Below are 19,286 nucleotides of genomic sequence, written 5' to 3' on the forward strand. Positions count from 1 at the left end.
GAAACAAATTAATTGTAATTAAATTTCATTAGCAAATAGACTTCTATAGAAATTCAAAAAATGAATAAAAGAGCAATAAATATAAAAACCATATAAGATAATGAATGTTACAATTAAAATTGACAAACCAATTCATGCTACTCAAACAATTTATGGGCAAAAGCAGTCTTCAATGAATTACTAATGATGTTAATCATAGAGTTAGAAAAATATAATCTAAAAGTTTATACTTAAACACAAAAGCCGGAGTAACAAAAATATTGTCTTTATTTTTTTTTACTTATTTTTATTGATTCTTTTTAGATTTCACCATGCCTCTTGATCTCATTTCTCTTCTTCTTGCAACTTCTTTCTCCCAAAATAAATTAAAACTTAAAAGAAAAGCAAAAATATAAACAAATAAACTAAAAAAAAAACAAGTCTTGGAGTGGAAGCTGTAGTGTGACATAGTGAATCTCACAGTACATCCTTTATTCTCAACATCTTAACTTGTAAGTGTTCAATGCAATGAGTCATTGGTATGGTTCAAATCCTCTGGTTTCTGTTACACCTACACCTGCTATACTGGACCCTCACTTGGACCCCTCTTCGATATTCTGTTGTTGCCTACTGTTATAGAGATCCTGCAGATTTGAAACTGAAAGGCTGAACCCTTCATAAGCTCCAGCATGTCAGATGAGGAGGGTGTTGAGTGTATCAACTTATATCCCTGTCTCTAGTCCTGGGTGGTAGCTGTTTCGTCAGCCTGCCAGTTTTCCCTCATCTATACCTTCAGCATTGCCTTGGTTATCTCACCCACTGTGGAAGGCAACAAGGAACTGGGCCATTTCTCCAGCTTTCCTGAGGACTGTCTCACCCTCACCAACACCTTCAGCACCAGGTCCACTGTTCTGCCTGGGCACCTGTTCTCCCTAGTGCTGCAGTTGGTAAAGTGCAGGAACAGCTCTGCTGCTCTAGTGTTTCTAGACCAGCGCTCCCTACTGCTGCAGGTGGCATGGTTGGGAAAGGGGATCTTTCCCTCACCTTGTTACTACATGGCAGATGGAAGAGGCAGGGTCAAATCTCTTGCTCTCACACCCTCAGGAACAGCTCAACAGGGTGAGCTATAGGATTTTGCCTAGATCATGGACATGTGCACTGCCCCTGATGACAATAGAAGCCTTGGACATCAGCACAGACCTTGGCTCTCACAGCGCCATGAACCCAGACATCGTCCTGGCCACAGCTTGGCCCATAAGATACCATGTCACTGGCTGTCAGTGAATGCCACTCAGGTCTGTAGAGCCCTTGCAGTGGCAAGGCCCTCAGACAGCAATCCTACCACAGTTGGTGACACAAGCCTTTGGTGTCAACATGAGCCATGGACATAAACACAGATTCAGGCTGCAGGAGAACCATGGACCTAAACACAGTGTGTGGCTGCATCACCTGCCTAGATCTCATCATAGTAGTAGATGGTCCAGGTTGGCATGACCACAGTGGTGGTTTGAAAATCAAGTTTTATCATGTCCCCAAGTGGTGGCCCAGTCCTAGGTCATTGACTCACCCTTCAATGGTAGCAGGAGTCATGGACATCAGTGCAGACTCTGGCTGCAGTAGGACCATGAAACCAAACATGAACCTCAGAAGCAGTCTGGGCCCCGTCATAACTATGGACCCAGGTGGCAGTGCAGGTTATCCAAATCTGAAAGGCCTTGGTAGCAACACGATCCTCAAACGCCAACATGGCCTCAGTTTTCAGCCCATACCATGGAAAATTGCATGGACTTCAGTGACAACTGGAGTTACTGGCATCAACAAAAAGCCCAATTGCTACAGGGCCACTGACACAAACATATCCCCAGCAACAAACAGGACTCATGTATCAAAATGGACCTGAATACCATTGCAGGCTTCTTAGATAGCATGGCTTGTGTAGCAGCACATCCTTCAGACATCAGAGTGGGGACTTGAGTCAGACAAATAGATTAAAAGAAGAGAAGCAAGACAGAGAAGAGGCAAGAGGAAAAACTAGAGACAAGGTAATGAAAGGCAAGAGAAAAGGCAAAGAGAATGAGCTCAACTAGGCAGGCACTTTTAAGGGGAGCACATGCTGCATCGCTGATGGTGGGAAGGGACCTGGTGACATGCAACTGCTTTGGCAGCTACTGCAGAAACTAACCTTGGAATTCTTTAATGAAGGAAGCAGAGTTAGACCATTTTTCCCCTCTATTTGAGAGAGGTCTCTCAGAGATAGGTGAAACACAGCTTAACAAGCTGCATAGCTAGCAGGAGCTGAGTAGAGGGACAGAAAGAAAGAACAGAGAGAGGGCTTGAAAAGAAGAAAAGAGAACGATTGAAAATAGGGTACATCCTTCAGTCTATCAGATCCCTGGCAGAATGTTGCAAAGGTTCTATAAAATATTTCTATAAAATACCATATATATATATATATATATATATATATATATATATATATGGTACCAGGAAGGAACTATTTGGAATGATACAATAGGGTTATTTGGTCCAGATCTAACAGCAAAGGGGAATGAGTTCAGAAGGCCTTACATCAAGCCACTAAGTGTAAAATTTTGAGGTTTTGTAAAAGGCACACTACAAAGGTGTCTGAAGGATACCAGAAGATTCAGTTCCTATGAATGAAGTACAGAAATAAGATCCAAGCTTCTGCAATTCCTAGTGTCCCAGAAATTCAGAGAGGATCTGATTAAGTAGGCACAGGCTGTCCCATGCATTGTCATTTAAAGAACAGGAGTCACAGGCTCCAAGACTGAGAGAGTTGTGGTTGCCTGGTACCAGGGCTTGACAGAGCCAAAAGGCAAGAAACCACACTTGAAAAGTAGGTCTCACTCTTGGGAGGTGGCCATAGAGGAGTGTCAGCGAAGAGTAACAACTATAGCCTTGAAGTCATGGTTGGGAATTCCACCACCTCCGAGAATACCAGAGGGATGAAGCTCAACAGTCTCTCACACAGATCCAGGAAAGCATTTACCCTGACTTGGAGAAGGAAAACTCATAGGTTTTGTTGGTGTTGAGTGGAGCAATCTCTCAGTTGGAAAAGTGATATTGTCACAGGTGGACCAGATTACAGGGTTCCAGCATGACTCAGACTTCTGGTGGGCAGAAGGAAATTTCAGGAGGTCCTCCTAAGTATATAATATTGCAACACCAATATTATAATTTAAAAATGGTAAGAAGGAATACCATACAACCGAAATCTTATATGGGAGGTTTATTAAGGGTAGGGGTAGGATTGGAAAAGAGAGTCACTAAGGCCTTCCTTACTCTTTGGTAGAATGGCAGGAAAAAGCAAGGGGGAATACATGCACAGAGAGACCACTCAGTGATATAGCACACATGTTCAGAATACATAGTGACTTAGTGTCATGGGACCCTGGGCTGGCTAAGCAACTGTCTGATTGCTGACAATGCACGTGTCCAGGAAATGCTTTTAGTGGCTACAGGTGAGGAACCTGAAAGCAGGCTAGCATGATACCTGAAATGCTAGCTAGTGTATGACCCTAGGGAGTGGTTGTGGTTGATGATGTATTCTGGTAGGTCCCCGAGGGCAGTTCAGAATAATGCCTGAATTATTCTAACAAATGTAATCATAGGTAGTGACCAGCCTCTTGGAGGCTGGAGCATCCCCATTGGTAAACAGAAGCACCATACAACAACACAGAATACCACAACTGCATCAGGGTCATAGACTCAAACCCAGGCTGTGACATAACCGTGTGACAAGCAGATAACCACATCAGTAAGTTCATCACTGCTGTCAACTATTCCGATCTGCATTCTCTTTAGCACATGATCCTTTCTGACTCTATCGTTCATTTCCCCACTATATACTTGCTAATCATAATGATGCCTAATGTCCCAGTGCCAGAGACATTGATGGGCTAGTGGTTGATCTCTGCTGCCCAGAGCCAGTGCCCTGAGGCAAAACCATCGCTGTTCTCTTTGCACCTGGACATTATGGTGCCAGGTGACTGGTCATTGATCTCTGACCACCCAGGGCAATTATACTGGGTGGAGCTGTAGCTGTCCTTCATGTAACCAGGAGTCATGGCACTGGGGAGCTGCGAAAACATTCTTAAACATAACTAATAAAGCTGCAGGCATGACAGATCTTGAGCATACTGTGGAGATTTAATAACTAAGAGAGCTTTAGGATAGCTTTAGAAAGACACATAAGCAAATTAAAAAATAAGGAATAAAATGCACAGAAATATAAGATATAAACTTATACAGCAATTTGAGAAAACGTGGGGGAAATATTTCATAACATGAATATTTATACAGTAATCTTTTTTATCCACATTCCCCAAACTAAATGAAAGAAAGACAACAACAGGATCTGTGGTTATCTTAAACTAGGAAACTTTGAAGAGTGACATAATTATTAAATCTAGAGAAAACATACAGAATGAGAGGAAATGATAGTGGATTATTCATTTGAGAAATAATTAATATCCAGAATACAAAGGACCTTAATAAATAGTAACAACAAAAACATTTTATTAAAAGCAGACAAATTATTTCAACAGACGGGTCTCAAAGGCAAATATACAAATGGCCAGAAATATTTTTAAAAATAACACAATTATTCATCTGGGAAATAAAAATGTTACTTCATTTGAGATATTCTTCATGATGATCATAATAAAAATTATGCCAAAGGTGAAATCAAGGCAAATATTTGCAAAAATATATAAAAGGAACGCATATACTATTGGTGTATCAACAAGAAAAGTCACTATTAAGAATAGTATGCTGGTCCAACCAAAAGTAAGATTAGTAAAAATCTATGTCATGATCCAGCTATTGTACATCCAATTAAGGATTTTCAACAGCAATGAAGTTTTTTAAACAAAAATTGTCTTTGGGTCCCACAATATTTCATTGTGGAATATTCATGATAACTAAGATTTACAATCAATACATGCTCAATGCTCAAAATATATCTAATGACAACTGACCAAATAGGACAGTATAGAATATAGTCACACAAAAATGTTAGTCTGCTATTACATAGATTATTTACTAAATAAATGGCTGTAGATTCTCCTCCAATTACCACAACTTTAAGAACACTGGTTAGATAACTAGGTGTCCACTCCTAATATGGATTCCCTCTTCTGAATGGGTTTGAAGGTCAATTAGAGAGTTTTTGATTAACAAAAAGGTGTGTGTGACATTCCTAACTCCTGTGGTTATTAGGGCATGGTGGTCATTGATGTGGTTCATAGGCAGAATAACTGTGCAAGGCTGATTGCATTCTTTCTTTCTTTGGTCAGACCTGAAAAAATACAGGCAAGAAATATTTATACTTCCAATGTTATTAATTTAAATTAAAAATATTAATTGGTAGCATGCATTTCCTTACTATATTAAATAGTTGGTAATAATAACTTTCAAGGGCTAGAAATTTTTATTACATTGTTAAATGCCATGCAGAAGTACCATATCTTGAGCAAGATAACAAATGTATGTATATTGTGTTCTAACAATAATAACCTCAAATTTTTTCAATATACAAAAGTTCAAACTAATATCATATATTAAAACTAGAAGTGATAGATATTTTATTTAAAAGTAGTTTTAATCATCTTCCTTTTAATTCTATTTCTGCACCTCCTTATTTCTTTTTTGGTGTAGATTCAATAATCTAACCTTATATCATATCTATGTAACCTTTATTTTTCAAAACAAGAACACTAAAAATAAACTCCTTTATTCTACTTTCTTCCTACTCTACTGTAACCAACAAAAACTGTAACCAACACCACTAAACAAATATTCATAATCCACTGGCTAACCAAAAACCACCCATCTCACCTCTTTGGAATGTGGTAGTGATATTCTTAAATTTACTTACCACTATCTGGGGGTGATGGCACCTTCAGAGGATGATGAAAAGAAAAATTTGCATTGTCAGGACCTGGGAAAGGTAGCCCTATCATTTGTTGTCTAGTCTCTGTGTAATGGGAAAGTGTAGGACATTTCGTGGTGCACACCTTTAATCCCAGCACTCGGGAGGCAGAGGCAGGCAGATCTCTGTGAGTTTGAGACCAGCCTGGTCTACAAGAGCTAGTTCCAGGACAGGCTCCAAAACCACAGAGAAACCCTGTCCCGAAAAACAAACAAACAAACAAAAAAAAAAAAAAAGAAGAAGAAGAAGAAGAAGTCCTGGAAGAGTAGTTTGTAAAGTGGGAATCACCTCAGCTAACCACCTTGAAATTGTCCTGAGCATTTTGAAACCCAAAGCCAAACTTTATGTGTTTTTCAGCTTAGTAGTGTCATGGAGGAATCTTTGTTGGTGGTCCAATTATTCTTTTGTTTTTGTCCTTTTTATTGATTTTACTGAGCTATACATTTTTCTCTGCTCCCCTACCTTCTTCTTCCCTCCCCTTCAACCCTCTCCCATGGTCCCCATGATACAAATTTACATAGGAGATCATATCTTTTTCTACTTTCCATGTAGATTAGATCAATGTATGTCTCTCTTAGAGTCCTCATTGTTGTCCAGTTCTCTGGGATTGTGATTTGGAAGATGGTTATCTTTGCTTTATATTTAAAAACAACTTATGAATGAGCCCATATAATAATTGTTTTTCTGAGTATGGGTTACCTCACTCAATAGGATTTCTTCTAGCTCTATCCATTTGCCTGCAAATTTCAAGATGTTATTATTTTTTTCTGCTATGTAGTACTCCTTTGTGTAAATATACCACATTTTCCTTATCCATTCTTTGGTTGAGGGGTATTTATGTTGTTTCCAGGTTCTGGCTATGACAAACAATGATGCTATGAACATAGTTGAGAACATACCTTATCTTTGTGGTACAATTGAGCAACCTTTGGGCTTATATCCAAAAGTGGTATTGCTGGCTCTTAAGGAAGGTTATTCTCTAATTTTCTGAGAAATCACTATACTTTTATCCAAAGGGCTGTAACAGCTTGCACTCACAACAGCAATACAGAACTGTTCCCTTTTCCCACAACCTCTCCAGCATAAGTTGTTATCAGTGTTTTTGATATTGGCCATTCTTATAGGTGTAAGGTGCAATTTCAGAATTGTTTTGATTTGCATTTAGCTGATGACTAAGGATGCTGAGCATTTTTTTAAGTGTCTTTCAGTCATTTTAGATTTCTCTGTTGAGAGTTCTCTGTTTAGGCCTGTACACTATTTTTTTATTGGACTATGTGTTCTTTTAATGAACAATTTCTTGAGTTTTTTGTAAAATTTGGAATTCAGCCCTCTGTCCATGTGATGTTGGTGAAGATTTTTCCCCATTGTGTAGACTGCCATTTTGTCTTGTTGACTATGTCCTTTACTTTACAGAAGCTTCTGAGTTACAGGAGGTCCCATACATTAATTGTTTCTATCAATGTCTGTGCTATTTTGCTTATATTTAGTAAGTGGACTCCTGTGCCAATGTGTTCAAGTGTACTTCCCACTTTCTTATCTATGAGGTTCAGTGTGGTTGGTTTTATTTTGAGGTCTTTGATCCATTTGAACTTGAGTTTTGTACGTGGTGATAGATATGGCTCTATTTTCATTCTACTACATGTTGAATATCCAGTTGTGCCAGAAACATTTGTTAAATATGCTTTCTTTTTCCCATTTTATAATTTTTGCTTCTTTGTCAAAAATCAGGTATTCAAAGGTGTGTGGTTTAATATCCAGGTCTTCAGTTAAGTTCCATTGGTCCTCCTGACTGCTATTATGCCAATACTAGACTGTTTTCAGTACTGTAGTTATGTAGTAAAGTTTGAAGTTAGGGATTGTGATGTCTCCATTAGTTCTTTTATTATACAGGATGGTTTTGACTATCCTGTTTTTTTTTTTTTTTGTTGTTGTTGTTTTGTTTTTCCATATGAAGTTGAGAACTTTTTATTTTATTTTTCTGAGACAGAGTTTCTCAGTAGCTTTGGAGCCTGGTCTTGAACTAGCTCTTGTCGACCAGGCTGGCCTTGAACTCACAGAGATCTGCCTGCCTCTGCCTCTAGAGTGCTAGGATTAAAGGAATGGGCCACCATCACCCAGTGTTAATTATCTTTTTAAAGATAGATTTAACATTTTGTACAGTTTGAGAGTTTCCTCCCTTTTGCAAGTTCTTCCCCAGTGCAAAATTTTACTATTTTGTTTCTGTGTATGTTTATATGCTTTATTGAATTGTGTTTAATGCCTATGTCTGCAATGTGTGCATGTGTGATTGAATGTGAGCATGTACATATGTGTGTGGTCTAGAGTCAATATTGTTGTTGATACAGAGTCTCTCCTTAAACCCAGAAGTCATTGGTTGGCTAAACTTACTGGTAAAGAGATTTGGCAAGCTTTGTATTTCTTTCGTTAGGGTTGCAGATGTGTGATGGCTCCTGCTTTTTTTCATGAGTACTAGGGATATGAACTCAGGTCTTTTTGCTGTGAGTACATACTTTGAAATCAAATTCTTTTCCTAAACCCATCAAAGTGGTCATTTTAATGTCTTTATAAATACGTTTACTTTTTTGATTTTTTTAAATTGCCTCCACAAATTTAAATTCCAACACTTTATATATTAGCCTGGATGATTTACAATGATTTTAGTCATTTTAGGACACTAATGAAAAACTCAAAACTGTCTAGATTGATAAGGTTACTACTTCTCAGGGTCTAAAATAACCAACATCCTGGAGGTAATGAATCATTATCTGACCTATTAGGAGTTGTACATCTTTCCAAAAAATAAAATGGATAAAATTGTTATACTAATCCTAATAATGAAATTAATAAATTTGAAACCAGTCATCTCATAAAAGTATTTTATTTTGCTATAGAATTTTCTACCTAATGTAAAATTATAATATTTTCACACTGAAAAAATCTTGATGAATCATGAATCCTTATTGGTAAATATGTATCCTCATTGCTTCCTCAAAGTTCCAAAGATAGCAGATATTAGAAGAGTTAAAAGAGTAATGCAGTTTAAAATTAAATATTCTACCTATAGATAAGTTCTAGTAAGTTCCATTTGTCTCAAAACAGATTGTCTGTAGGAAATAATTGTTACCTGAATTAATAAGTAATACAAAATAGTCCTTTTTGTATGAAACTAAACTCCCTGCAAAGCAATATTTTAACTAAATTGCAGTGATTATGAGCAAAAAAAAATCAATCTTACTTTCCAAGTGCAGAACAGGAATTCTTCTCAAGAACTGCTTAATGTGACACATTCATATAATTAATGTTTTATGAAGGAAATTTCACAGCAGACACCTGAGGCTATTCAGTTTTATTATCTCTAGATAGAATGCACCATATTCTTTGCTTATTACTTTAGGTTTTGGATCTTTGTACAGTACAGAATATTACCTTCCAGCAATAAACAGTTGTGCATAGATTGCATGCTTAAGTCTCCATGATCAAGTACTTCTTTTTTTATTTCACTGTTTCTAAAGTTTTCTTCATGCTTGCTCCAATCTTCTCCCTTCTGCTTGTCTGAAATGCCTCTAATCCTAACACCCCTCACACTCTGTAGCATTTTCTCTTGCCAAACATCTGCCTTCAACTCTTTGTGAGCTCACACTTAGACAATAGATTATCTCACACGAGCATAATAGAATATTACTTGTGGCTCTGCCTCTTGTCTCTTTCGTTGCTGATTCATACCCTCAACCTCCTTATTATACCAGTTTACGTTATTCTGTACATTGGTATACAACATAAATAGCGACACATTTATAGTCCTTTTCTTAAAAGAGACATATTTAAATTCTCTAATGACACAATTTCTACAAGAAAACTAAAATTTATACTGTAAATTTAAGTTATAATTGCATGAATGTAACTTCGCAGCAGTTTCCACTACACTTTACTATTTCCAATGTTTCACTTTTATAAATAGCTGTAAATTCGGGAAAGTTTCACTTATTGGACATTTAAAGTTCTGGGTTACATCTGACATTTTAAATCAGGTGTCTGAGCTTTAACAGAAAACTGTTTCATTCCTATAATCTATTTAAATATGAAAATAACCATTGGGTTTATTTTGTGAAGTCTTTGTCAAATTCACACAATTTGAAATTACCATAAAGAAGGATACTTACCCATCCATTAGGAGGATACCCACAGAATGGAGGAGGACAATGACTGCCAAAGTGTCAGTCACAGGAGATGGACACCACAATGTTTCAACATATTTAGATTGATGCCATAGTGCTAAAACTTGTCTGCAGTGTGATACAGAAAATCCACACATAAAAAGATAGCTGGAGGAGATTTGCAATTTTAAGGTAAGCAGTAGGTTAGGATGGAAAAAAAAGGCAATTTTCTTCAGCTCTAAAACATGATTAGGAAAGATGTGATCTTCTATGTATACACTACTACCAAGGGACCACAAAAGCAGTCTGAACAGTCTAATAGGGCTTTATACACCAAGGTGGTGCTGCACTCTGGAAGAAAGCATTTGAAGTCATTCTATTCGATGAGAAACAGACCTTTTGAGTTGTTTCAGTATATTTCAGTATTTATGATTTTATATTTCCATAATATTTTGTAGTTATTCTTTCTCCATTCAAATAAAACAAAAAATTGCATTTAAAACATTTATATAATAATTCATAAATGACTTTAACCATTGTGTTCTGATGATAAAAACATGTATAATTCCATGAAGTTGAATGTATATCCTGAAAAAAAATAAAAGAAAATGCTTGTGAAAGTTGTTTGCTCAAAGTCTTAGACAAATAAAAAGATTATATTGAGTGAGAGCAAAATTAATGAAGTCTGTAATTTTCTTGAGAAACAAAAATCTTCAGAATGAAGGTATTATAATTATTCAATACCGATGAATACTCTAAAATGAGAACATTATGGATATTTGAATTTTGGGAATATTAGGTTTTTCACCCTCAACTGGCTAATGGTATACCAGAAAAATTTATTTCACTTGTTAAAGTAATAGTTGTGATTGTGATAAAATCTCTTTACATAAAATTTTAAAGTGAAAATCAAGGTGGAAATGTAAGAAATTTTGATAAAATGTCACATATAATGATTATATGGATGTGAGTGTGGATATTGCTTCTATATTTCGAACAAATAAATCATCAATATCTGATTTTAATCTAGGAGGAAACCTGAATGGTTTATAAAATGTTAATTTCAACTTCACCTGATAAATAGTAAACCAATATCTACTACACATCAGATCAGGTCATGATATGTAGCTACTAAAATCTTGGATACAGTAACCTGTAAGGAGTTTTTAGAGAATTTTTAATTTGTTATTGCTGGATTAAACAACAAAAATTGCTATAAGATATCCTACCTCATTTTCTCAAATTTCACATTGTTTTCTTGACTATAAATCTTTGCATTAGTTTTAGAATAATTACTGGTACTTTGGCAATCTCACTGATAAAATATGTAAATACTTCAGGATAGGAATTAATATGTAGCATTATTTTACTAAGTAATATTAATTCTATTTTGACCTTTAAAGGAAAAAAGTAAGTAAAATATAAGTTATAATTAAATGCATTTGTCTATTGTATAGTGAATGTATGTGAGTGTGTGTGTGTGTGTGTGTGTGTGTGTGTGTAGCAGCCATTTTTGTCATATTCCATATATGTAGGTCGGAGGACAACTTAAGGCAGTCAGTTCTCTTTTTCTTCCATTCAAGTTGACTCAAAACACAGACTTAAGTTGGTAGGTTTAGAGTAAAGTGTCTTTATCTCCTGAACCTGTGGCCCAGCTGTGTATTTGGTGGGATTGTTTGTTTATGAATATTTGTAGGGAAATAAAATCATAGTAGCCATGCCTTTAACTCAAATATAATTAGAAACTATTATGTTAGTTTGTAATGAAGGAATTGAAAGAGTCTTATATTTTAATTATATAACTTTATATATATATATATTTATATATAATAAATTTATATTTATTTAAATGTATAAATATATTTAATTATATATAAACTACAAGAAAGAGTGCTCAAGACATAACTCTATTGTGTATTTACATGGATGATGTAATTTTTCACCCATCAGAATACACCATTTTTCTTTAGTGTATATTTATTGTTTTGAAATATAGAATTGGAAAATTGCTAAAATACATCTTTGTCTAGAGGCAGGAAATCCTACCCCTGGCTTAGTATCTATGACAAATTGACAGCTGCTGGGAGATTAAGAATCAGCTTTCATTATGTGTTTCCTACTATCTATTTTCCACTTATTGTCCATATATCCAGAGGTCTATGAACAGCACAATCTGTGCTTGAGTAGTTGAAATAAAAAATGAAGAAACAAAATTTGGGTAAGTGTGGAAGAAGATATGAATCTGGGAGGATTTGGTGTGTGAATAAAATCAAAGTACAGTATATTGAATCTCAACAAAATATTTAAAAAGAATAGTAATATTTTTTTTAGTTCTTAGATACAGGCTTCATCGTACTAATTCTAAAATGGCATTTTATCACTGAAATGTAGTTTCTTAAATTTGTTACTTATTGATAGTTCTTATTGCTTATTCACTTCACTGAATGATGCTGTTAACAAATATGGAAGCTAAGAGATCTAGCTATAAGATCTACATTTGAACACTTGATACACATTAAGTGTTCATGTATAGATGCAAAACATGCAGGTTTTAATTGAAAGTCCTGGTTAAGGAATGAATTTCAGGAATAACTGTCTGTTCTCAAAATTGTTACTTGAAACAAACCTGTCTGAGTTTTAAAAGCAGGGAAGTATATCTTTCTGTTTTCTCCCCATTCTCTCTGTTTTTCTCTCTCTCATTCTGTGTGTGTGTGTGTGTGTGTGTGTGTGTGTGTGTGTGTGTGTGGGTGTGTGTGTGTGTTCTTTTTTATTTGGGATAATTATTTGAGCAGATTTCTTTAAAATACTTCCAAGTATTTATGTTCTATTAAACAAGAGTACAGAGTTGTCCATATTTTTGTCATTTTAAGTGCATGACATGCCAATATTTTTAGTACTCAACATCTGTTCCTTCTAGAATTAAATTTTAGAAAGCCATTTCGTACAACAAACACATGCTTGCTACTAAAACCCACACATATTTGTTTCCACATAGAATTTTGATGAAAGACAGCAATTCCTGGAAATTATTCCTTGACCTGGACTTTCAAGGAGAACCTGTGTAGCATATATATATATATATATATATATATATATATATATATATATATGTTTTCAGTTTCAGGAGGTCCCGTTCATTAATTATTTTTCAATGTTTGTGCTTCTGGGGTTATATTTACAACTGGATATCAACATGTAGAAGAATGAATATAGACCCATATCTATCACCATATACTTAACATGTATATATATATATATATATGTGTACTTATTGTACTTCTTGTGTTAATCAGCTTTTTGTATTCCAGATGTAAAGTGGAACATCACTCAAATGAAGCTTAATTTTTTTATTGTTTGTTTAGCTGTTGGTTTGGTTTGGGTTTTGGTGTTTTGAAACAAGGTTTCTCCATGTAACTCTGGCAGTCTTTGAACTCACTGTGTAGAACAGGCTGGCCAACTCTACATCAGTCTCCTGAGTGCTGGGACTAAAGGCATTCCTTCATCACAACCGCCAGGCTTTAGCTTAGTTTTTAGTGATTCAATGAACCACAGAGAAAACCAAAACTTAAAACTGGGAAAAGGCACAATATTTTCTCAATAAGGTGAACATACATTTTAATTTCAGTTATGTTTGTTTGTTGCCAAGTTAACAATTAAGACCAAGCATTTTTTTTATTTTAATATAGAAAATTCTGAGGATATATGTGACACATGGTTGGAATGGGTAGACAAAGAATTGAAAGATACATTTAAAATTACCTAGCTAAAGTGAGAAGGAATCATGGAACCTGCAACAAACCCACTTTGAAGTTTATTAAAGGGTTGTGTGCAGGCCTGGGGAAGTTAGTGTGGAGAGAGAGAGAGAGAGAGAGAGAGAGAGAGAGAGAGAGAGGAAGATGGTGCTTTCAGCTTTTAAGGACTGCCTAGCACATGTGCTCAGGGGAATAGCATGGTTATGTCATAAAAGATGACACAACTCACACATGCACACAAGTGCCCATGCAACTACATCATATCTTGATGATGCAACCGTGCTGCATGTGTGTCTTGTGGTATCCTTTAAGACTCCCAGGGCCATATTTAGGAAGTGATCTCCTGTGCCAATGCATTCAAGTGTATTTCCCACTTTCTTTTCTATAAGGTTCAGTGTGACTGGCTTTTTGCTGAGTCTTGAGTTTTGTGCATGGTGATAGATATGGGTCTATCTTCATGCTTCTACATGTTGATATCCAATTGTTAATATAACCCAGAAGCACAAACATTGAAAAATAATTAATAAATGGGACCTCCTGAAACTGAAAAACTTCTGTAAAACAAAGGACACAGTCAACAAGACAAAACAACAGCCTACAGAATTGGAAAGTATCCTCACTAACCCCAAATTAGACAGAGGGCTGACCTCTAAAATATACAAAGAACTCAAGAAATTGGTCATCAAAAGAACACATAATCCAGTAAAAAAAAAAAAAAATGGAGTACAGACCTAAACAGAGAACTCTCAACAGAGGAATCTAAAATGGCTGACACAAGAAAATTTTCAACATCCTTAGTAATCAGAGAAATGCAAATCAAAACAAATCTAAAATTGCATCTTACACCAATAAGAATGGCCAATATCAAAAACACTGGTGATAACTTATCCTTGAGAGGTTATGGGGGAAAGGGAGCACTTCTGCATTGCTGGTGGGAATGAAGGCTGATATAATTCCATTGGATGTCAATGTGACGATTTCTCAGAAAATTAGAAAACAACCTTACACAAGACCCAGTAATATGACTCTTGGGTATATATCCAAAGTATGCTCAATTGTGCCACAAGGACATGTGCTCAACTATGTTTATAGAAGCATTGCTTGTCATAGCCAGAACCTGGAAACAACCTAAATGCCCCTTGATCTAAGAATAGATAAGGAAAATGTGGTACATTTATACAATTGAGTACTGCACAGCAGAATAAAATAACAACATCTTGAATTTTGCAGTAAAATGGATGGAGTTAGAAAACATTATTTTGAGTGACGTAACCCAGATACAAAAAGACAATTATCACATGTACTCACTCATTGTTGGCTTTTAAATATAATGCAAAGAAAACCAGCCTAAAAACCACAATCCCAGAGAACTTAGACAGTAATGAGAACACTAAGAGAAACTTACATAGTTCTAATCTACAAGGGAAATAGAAAAAGACATGATCTCCTGAGTAAATTTGGATTATGGGGATCATGGGAGAAGGTTGAAGAGAAGGGGAATGAAGGGAGGGAAACAGAGAAAAATGTACAGCTCAATAATAATCAATAATAAAAAAGATTCCCAAGGCCATTAGGTACTTCTGCCTGAAGGCTTGTATGCACATGCATGACACTAGAACTGGAAGTATCAGCCATGTTGTGTGGCTGAATCATTACATTCCACCCTTTTGTTTATTATAAAAAAAATTGGGAGTTTGGGGTTTTTAATGAGTGGGAACAGGGCATCATAAGGTTTATTTTGACTGCTTTATGCTGATTTTGTGGGTGTTGTCAGGTCTCTTGAGACTGCTTTTTGCTGATTTTGTGTGTATTGGAGAGTTGATATGCTTGACTACATCTTGCAGTGGCTGATTACTTTTGTGTTTTTTCCAGGCTCTTTGGAGCTAGCTGGTTGGCAGCTTAGACCTCACAAGATGCTAAAAAGGCATAAAATTATGTCTAGAAAATATTTTAGAACCTGGTGATTAAGGAAGAGGAGTCCCAAAATAGTAGATAGAGGGATTTGTTTTGGGGGGATGGAGGGGGAAATTTCCAAGGGGTTCCCAAGACAAAGAATGATAAGGGAAAATTAAATGATACTTTTTCTGGGTGAGCCTGATCCATTTAGATAGGTCCAATTGGTTCCCTGATGCTAATGGAAAAAATGTTTGAAAAGAAATAAATTTTAGACATATTAATAGCTTATGATTATGATGGTATAGTGTTGGGATAGAAGACAGTGAGGATGGGGGAGGAAAAGTAGGGGGAACTATTAGAAAGGGGAATTATTAGACCCCTCAATGTTTTACCTGAAGCAAATCTTAGAGCACTTTTTCTCTTTAGGATCATGGTATTTCCTTAACATCCAAGAGACACTGTTTTAGTCAGTGATAAACCTGTTATGTTAAAGTCTGTTTTGTGAGTTTTTGGAGTCTGGAGCTTTGAATGTCCCCAAACTTGTTATTGTTTCTTACCACCTGGGTTTTGGGCAATCCTTATACCTCTGGCTCTATATTTAATCGTGATTCCTGTAATAACAGCTGAGAGGTTAATGTGGAAATTTAAGTATGACAATGGAGATTTAGAGAAGAGTAAAATGTTGAAGATGAGACAGGTGGATCCAACGAAAGAGTTTCTTGAGCTTGGCAGCTGTGGAAGTTAAAATAATTACTTTAAAGTGGCCCTGCCATTTAGAGGGTGGCCATTTAGGAGTGAAGGGCATTGGAATGGGGAAGAGAATAATACTGAATCTTCTATTTTAATCAGCAGTAGGCATGAATTGACATGTGGTTGAAGTAATGAGTAGTCAGTAAAATCCCACAATAGGGAACAAAGATGGGATAACAGCAGGGAAAACAGATGATCAGGAAGGGGAGAAGTCTTGAGTGAGAGCCCTGTGTTAAAACTGGTCACCCACACATGAGTTCAAAGAGTGAGATGAAAAGGAACAGTTTTAGGAAGAGCTCTTAACCTAAGAAAGCAGAGGCAAAAGTTTTACCCAATCAAGGTAAAGCTCCGGTAACATCTTAACAAGAATATTTTTAAAGTAACGATGAGTTTGTTATACCTTTTCTTAAGACTGAGAATGGTGTGGGATATGAAAATGCCAGAGAATGTTAAGAGCCTTAGAGAAAGTTTGAGAGTTCTCTAAGGTAAATTCTGGGCCATTATCCATCTGAAGAGAGGTTTGGATTTCAATCTGGGGATACTTTCTTGGAGAAGAACACCAGAAACTGGAACCTCTTGTTAGTGTTGGGAAATGCTTCAATCCACCCAGACATGGTGTACACCAAAACCAGGAGATATTTAACTCATCTGACTGTCAGTATATAAGTAAAATCAAGGTGTCATTCAGTTCCTGGAAGGGAGACCATGGCCTAGTGGGTGAGAAAAGTAAAGTTACTATCTTTGGTTTTGGGATCTGACTTTTGACTGATTTTATAAGAAGCAGTGGTAGCTTTTAAGAACTCTATGGAGGTGAGCCTTGACAAAATGAAAGAGAGCTTTACTATTAGGATGGGAGTGATGATGTAGGTAAGAAAAGATTTGCAGGGTATCAGCGGGTGTCTGTGAAAATGGGGACTCTACTATATGAACCCACTGAGGTGACTGAGGAACTTTGGACTCTAGATTGCTGCTCTTCTAGCTGCTTGGTCAGTCTGGTGAAGGAGAAGATATTTTGCGATTGAGAGCTAAGTGAAATAGAGAAAAAAGCACCCTTAAAATCTAGAACTAAGAAGAGGGAGGTTCCTGGGTGGATAGTAGAATGAAGTGTATAAGGATTAGGCTCTACAGAATGCAGAGGAACCACTGCAGAGTTAATGAGCTGGAGATCTTGACCAGGTGGTAGGTTCTGTTAGGGTTTTTATCAGCAAGTATAGGGTGTTAAAGGATGAAGAAGTGGAGCAAAATAACTGTTTTTCTTAGAAGGTCAGAGATAATAGGCATAAGTCCCCTAAAGTTTTGGAGAGAGAGGAGGTACTAAGTTTGAGTAATGCACTAATTAGGATCTTGTAATTGGATAACAATGGTGGAATGGTGTTTAGCAACAGAGGGGTTTTTGATGTCTCAGACTTGGGGGTCCAACCCAAGTTTCCTGGTAGAGGAAAAGACACATTGGAGCTGGGAGGTTGGGAGGCTAGAAGGAGGAAGAGGAAAGCTGTGGATGAGTCTGGTGTAAGGTGAATGGAAGGAGCAAACAAAATGGAAGCTCCTACTCTTGCTAAAAAATCTCTTCCCATAAGATGTACCAGGCATGTTGGCATGAATAAAAATGATGAAGTGAGATAAATATTTCTAAAAACACAGTTAAGTGTGGTGAGGTCTTCTGAGGTAGTTAGGGCTGTCCTCCTACCCCGACAATAGGGAAACTAGAAGGAAATATTGGAACCCAGAATTCCCTCAGTACTTAATATGTAGCTCTGTTGTCCAAGAGAAAGAAGATTGGCCATCCTGATATTATGATGTTTACCTGTGCCTCCCTGTTACAGATGATGGTTGTGGTCAGGTAAAAGGAGATTTGGCAACCTTATTTATCCATAGCCAAACCTAGAAGATCATCTTGGGAATTTTGTGGGTTTGATGTTTCCATGCCAAGATGTGCACAAGGACAATTGACTGTCCAATGTCATTCCCTATGGCACCTTGGGCAAGGTCTTGCAGGACAAAGATGAGGATTGGAAATGTTCAGGCCCAGAGACCAGCTCTACCACATTTAAAACACAGGCCTGGTAGTTCTCAAGCCCTGATGGAATGGGATCATCACAGACTGCTCAAATATGGTGGTCCATTGTCTCAGCCTGTTGGAGGGCCATGGCTAGCATGTGAAAGTGGTGGTTGTGGACTTTGTCATTCCTTGCATGGTTCACCTTAAAAGCCAACTTTAAGCCTTCTGCCTGCGGGATCAAAGAGCTTTTTCCCCAAACATGTAAGTTTAGCTTTAATGTCAGGGAAGCACTGAGGTAAAAAAATAAAATAAAATAAATAAATAAATAAATAAATAAATAAATAAGTCATGAGTAATTGTCTGCCTTCCGAGGTTTCTGGATCTAAGTTAGTATAAGGCATTACAAAAATGCAGAAGGATTTCCCTTCACATCTTGAATGACCTCTGAGAACTTATAGTTTACTGGCTTGAGGCCAGCCTTATGGAGACCTGCCAGGAGTCCAGTCAAAAAGCAGTCCCTAGCTAAAATTCCCCTGGAGTGTTTTATTCCCAGTGTGGTTCCTGCTTCGGGACTGCTGCTGCCCCCAGAGGATGTATTGTATGTGTTTGGTGTATCTTGTCTGCATGTAGCCTCCTGGCCTGCTCCCAAAATCACAGGCACTCTTCAGGAAGTAGGTTATTAGATAAGATCATATAGATATCATGAAAGGTGAGATTATAAGACTGGGACTTAGAGCTTAGACAGTAAATGGTTTGGATACAAGGAAACCCTTCCATTTGCCTATGCTCTGACAGTAGTTAGA

The sequence above is a fragment of the Microtus oregoni genome, unplaced genomic scaffold (assembly GCF_018167655.1).
Source record: "Microtus oregoni isolate MIOR12 unplaced genomic scaffold, Mior012 000013F_ref0000133, whole genome shotgun sequence".
Lineage (NCBI taxonomy): Eukaryota > Metazoa > Chordata > Mammalia > Rodentia > Cricetidae > Microtus > Microtus oregoni.